Raw genomic sequence first — 6,000 nt, forward strand, 5'->3', positions numbered from 1 at the left:
TGCTGCCCCTCTAGAGTCCACCAGGGGGAGCGAGAGTTTCAAGCAGCCCTCAGACACTTCTGTTCACCAGGAAAAGGAGGAAGGCATTGTTGTAGACATGGATTATTTTCTTTCCGAGCAGGAAACAGAGATAGACTGTCAGGGGATACACCCTAATGCGTATGTGGCCTGGCGCGCGCCCGGAGAAGATGCCCTTGTCTTCATGTGCTCCTGCCTGCAAGAAGCCCATGCTCAGGGAGCCAACGTGGCCCAGTTACCACTCGACTTCAGGACAATCGAGGTGGAAGGAGAACTGGGTATACAGTGTTTTAGCCTCACTTGTGACTGTTCTAGAGAGGCATTGACATGGGGGTTCCACTGTGAATGTTGTGCCCCAGCCTGCAGAACCAGCAGAGGACGAGGATCCGATCGTGATATCCACCAGTGAAGAGGTTGAAATCCCATCGGTGGCGATGCGCCTACCGGAGAACCACCCCAGCGATGATACAGATGAGACAGAGGAATCACAGGGTAAGGTGTCTGTAACCCCATCCTCTTTTAGTGATTTCAGCGACCAACCACTCGTGGTGATGCGCCTGCCGGCGGACCACTCTAGTGAAGTCATCAAGCCAACTATCTCAGTGACAGTGAATCCTGATATGGGTCCGTGTGCCCTACAACGGCCGGTCTGGCCTACAGAGGTACCATCGGTCCCAGGCTTGGGATCAGTACCTGTTGACGATGACAAGGGTAAGTTGACTGCCCCAGGGGTGTTGAGTGTGAGCCTCCAGGTGACCGCGGAGCACGATAGCTTCTTAAGTCTGGACACCAGGGCGAATGGCTCTACTCGACATCGCGTCCTGGCCGAGGTGTCCCCCTTAGAAGATAGCTATCCTGAAGTGCGAGTGGACCAGTACACACCGCATATCGTTCCAGATGAAGAGAAGCCCAGTGCAAGCCAGCAGAGTGGTAAGGAACCCCCTTGCTCCTCACTGGCTCAGAGGGAGGTGGCCGTGAAAAAGGACAGAGTTACGGCTCCTGAACGGAGTATGAGCCCGTGCGCTCCAACCCATATGGTCCCAGGACTGGGATCCTACGCTCCCGAGTTTCAAGACAGTGAGTGGACTGCTCCAGAAGTGTTGTGGACAGGCCCCAAAACAGCCGAGGTGGGAACTAGTATATTGCCCTAGTATATTGCCCCAGGTTTCCCGTGGCGGAAGCTCAGCCTCCTGTGAGCCAACAGGTAACGCACCACACCCATGGTAACATTGTATGTTCCCTTTCACCCCACACTATATCTGCGATTGGGGGGGGGAATACCCGTTACATGTAGATCATAAAAACGTAAGTTTTATATTTATAAGCACATAAGACATGTACTCACATTGTGTACATAGAACAAAATCACATAAGATTTTACTTGAGGCAGTCAGTCAGCAAACGAGGTGTTAGAGCTGCAGCCACTTAAAAGTCCCTCCACGAGAGTGCCCCCTCGCCGGATCGCAGATGGAGAGCGTCTGACGTCACGTCCGGGCCTTGGACTGACGATTTCCGGCTTGGAGTAGACAGTGAAGGGGACGGCAGGATCGCAGTGCAGACTCTGTGCCTTCAAAGATGGAGCAGCTTCCAGACTGTATTACAGCTGTGCTGCAAGCAGGCTCTACGCAATTCGCTGTATGAAACAGCTTCCTCAGGAGCATAATCCTGTCGGTATCTCTTATGCTTTGGATTCCCACGGTCATGTGACGTGGAAAATGTAAATGCATAGGAGATACCGGCACCCTTCACAGGGTCTGTATCTGTGGAAGCAGGGGGTCCCCGGACCTCAAATCAATGAGGTTCTGCTCCGGAGACCCCCTGCTCATCTACACCAGTATTAAAACACAAATTTAAACAATTTAAATTTCTATACAATAGCGGCTTGGGTATAAGTCTTGTGTGTAAAAAAATAAATATTGGTTTTACAGTATGTGGGAGCACAGGGGGTGAGTTGTGTATTTGTGTTTATTAGATATTGTAATGGTTTATTGGAGGGCTAGGAGGTGGGTAGTAGGGCTGTTGTGTGTATTTTTTTTATTGTGGGTAGCGGTGGTTGGTGAAGCTGGAGGAGTTAAACCCATCGTTACCTTAGCGGTATTAACCGCTAAGGTAATGAAGGGGTTAAGTCCACGCATAACCCCAACCCCGCAAGGCCTAAACAACCACCAAGGGCCAAATACCACCTTTACCCACCCCCGCTACCCACAATAAGCCTGGCACTGGTGTTTAACCCCTTCATTGCCTTCACGGTTAGCCGCTAAGTTAATGAAGTTGCCTGTAAATGCATTTTTCCTGCATCGGATTCATGCCGGGGGTCTCCGGTGCTGTTATTAATGGATATCAGCTCTGGAGTCTCCAGGCATCAATCCGATGCAGGAAACATGCATTTTATTTTGTCAGCGCAGTCTCGCCGCTCATCGCCAGCTTCTCCCCACCTTCTTGCCAAATTTTTCTGTTGGGACGATTTGGAGAAGAAATCTAAATTCTAAAGTGGCGATCAGCCGTGATAAGCTGATCGGGGCTTATAGAATTGAACGTGTTTGAAAAACTGGCGAGCAGTCCCGAAAAGTGGCTTATCGCTGAGCGTCTGCCCTTTTTTCGGCAAAAAAACCCAGCAAATTTGTGTGCTTATCGGGGTTTACTGAATCGCTGTAGGCTTTTTTGGTGATAAGCTGGCAATAAGTGGCTTATCACTGCTTACTGCATGAGGCCTTAGATGTGAAAAATTTAGTGTAAAGCACTACTGTTAGTGGTGGTATAAAACATGCGCGTTTGGTGATTAAATATAAAACAAGTCAATAATTCCACAATTACAACAAACAGTGAATACAATATAATGTGCAATAACCAGCTATATATGGCAGTTACTTATTTTTCTCACGTTCAACCAGATTATACATAGCAATTAATATTAATAGACAGCAAGAAAACATGTTTTCATCTGTCGTAGTTATCTTTTAGACATTAATGGTAGAACAATGCTTCCCTATATTTTTATCTTCCAGACATCCTTGTGAGATGTCTGCTCATGCTATTAATCTCTGTTCTGAAAATCTCAATATAGACCATTTAATAATTTTTTCCATTGGATCTACTCCATGTCCATTTTCTAATTTCACTATTCTCAAAGAATGAATTCATGATGTAGAAGATTTCACATTCTGAAAATTCTACCAATCTGTCTTAATGTTCATTCCTATTGCTATAACAATACTTACCAACTGATGTGTTTCCTTTCTGCTGGGCATCAAACTTTGCATTGAAATCTCCCATAATGAAGTTGAGGTGACAATTTTGTTTTTTAAGTGGTTATTTGATGGTAGAAGTCTTCCCCTTAATTGTCCGTGGGACTTGATGTTGAGGCATACACTTGGATAATTTGAAGCATGTACTAGTACAGTATCTCTTTGTCAACTGAATAACAATCCTGGCTGCTCTATCCACTGAACTTTCAAACTCCAGTATAATGTTTCTCCATCTCTTGTTAACAATGAATTCTACTCCACTGATAATTGCGTGTTTGGTACCTCCTTAATATAATAGGTGTGTGCTATTGAGCTCAATATGACCTCCATATTTTCTTCTTTAATCTTTCCAAGCTTGTTTTCCCATTCTTGCAGTGCTGCTTTACTGGAAAAAGTTTGACAGCTATAAATCGTCAGATTGAGGATTGAATGAGCACTTTATGCCTTCTTCCTTAACACTGTCTAGCCCAGTGAAAATCTAGCCTGTGGAGAATGCGGGTCATTGCTTTTCGATGCCCACATATTTAGGGATTGAAGCCATACTTGACATGTCAAACGTCTTTGCATGTTGGCACATTTCCCCATTTAGCGGGATGTATTGCTCAAGCTTTCATAGTATGGTTAAATGTACCACCGCAAGTGGCAATTTACATCTTTTTGAATACTTATACTGAGCCAGCAGACTACATTTTTTTCAAATATCCACCTGTGATCAGTCGGACCTGGAGTTTGGAATATGCACTTCACAGCAGCTGGGATGGATCTTAATAGCCACTTGGTAAATTTATTATAGTGAGGAAAAAAACAAAATAAACTATAATAACAAACCTTGCTGATGATGTATAGATATTACACAGGCACTGAACTACATGTAGAGTTTCACCACAAGTCAATTTCAAGAGGGTTTTCTGCAGCCCCAAATTCGGTCCGACTGTTCGCCATTTTTCGCAAATCAAATTGCCATGGAAATCCCACAATAATGAGACCCCAAATTCCCCCCAAGTAAATCACTCCTCTACTGGATACTATGGTTCATTTGAATTTAAGTGTTTAGGATCACAGGATTTAAGAAATAATCAAATCACAAGCGACAGGCTGTTCGTCTCCCAGACATTGCACAACTTATTTTAACCATACACTTGACCTTTATTAAACGGCTTCTACTTTTAACATGCATCATTGGTAGCTAACCTATAACAGATCATACAACAAAACTTTAAATTATCCACCTCTTGATCTACCATACCTCACTCAACACCTCGTAACTAAGTTGCAAACGTGTGCCTGTCACACCACTTACCAAACACTTTGTCATACCTTAGGATTTGCTTAATGGATTTGCACCAAATTTGTTAAGGTTATTGTTGGGATGTAGACAATCACAATAAAGATTTGTCTTAATTTAGCTAAAAGCATTAACACTTATTACAATTTTTTTACCCACTTGTATCTAAAAAATGACTAAACATTATTTGGAACTTTCTATTGATATACTGTATGGCTTGAGAGGTAGAAAAGTGCCTTTTGTATTTACTAATTAAAGTTATTGTTTTTGTATTTTCCCATAGGAGAAAAAAATAACTACAGTGAAATGCAAGCTGTTTAAACTTTGCATTTCACAGCATGAAAGCCAGTGAGTACAGAAAAGTTCTTTACAGTCTCCCCATCTCTCACTTTCTTCCTCTCCTCCCTCCAGACCATATCGCCCTCTTCTCTTTCCTCTCCCCCCTGCAGAGTGTTGCTCCCTCCACTTATCTTTAGAGCGGGGGTGCTATGTGTGACGAAATAGGCAGCAAGGCTTTATAAAATTCATTGGAGGCTCTGTCCTACTGCCTAGTCTCATCATGTTTACTGTAGGTAACCATGGGGTTAATATTGGGCACCAGGCTTTTACCCGTGTATTTCTGTGCATTTGTTTGCTCTTTTTGTACACCCATGTGAAATCAGTAATGCTGTTGTGGTCAGGACAATATTGATGCTCAAGGGTTAACCTGGAATCTCCCTGGAAAGGAGCTTTTAATCCATTTAAGCCTGTGTAATTATCATGCATTGTATGCTTGGGGAAGGGAGCTCATTGTGTGGGCCTATAGCCTCAGGTTATGTATGTTTTGGGGTGTGTTACCAATGTGTTTACTCTGTGTCCTTTGGGAAAAATTGAGGAGTAATTGATCACCTGCCAGGAGAGCACATACTTGATAAACACAAAGACGGTATCCAGATATCAGCTCAAGGTTCCTAGTATATAATGGCAATCAATAAAGTCTAATCGTAGACGGTGCACATGGAATATAAAGAAACAGTAACAAAAAAGGGCAGACAAATTCCTAACATTCCTAATAGTGCACACATAAATATATACAATTTTTTAACAAATCATACTGTATAACAAATCACAAGACTACCCGCACATGGCAAGTTAGCTAAATGAAGTATACATAAATGATAATGATCTGATCAAGGTCTACAAGCTGTATTTCATATATCAATGGGAATATGTCCCAATGTAAAGTGCTGAGGGGAATAAAGTGCTAATTCAGAAAAATGTAACACACGTGATCAACTGCATAACATTATCATGGTTTGCAAACCAAAAAGGAAACAAATGTTCCCTTTTAGTCCCTGAACAATACCCTCAATAAACCTGGATGGAAGCACTAAAACACTGAAACCATAGTGTCTTTATAGTAACCTAGGTTTCCATCATATAAATAAGGCCCTTATCGAGCACTTATTGACC

The sequence above is a fragment of the Ascaphus truei genome, chromosome 3 (assembly GCF_040206685.1).
Source record: "Ascaphus truei isolate aAscTru1 chromosome 3, aAscTru1.hap1, whole genome shotgun sequence".
NCBI lineage: Eukaryota > Metazoa > Chordata > Amphibia > Anura > Ascaphidae > Ascaphus > Ascaphus truei.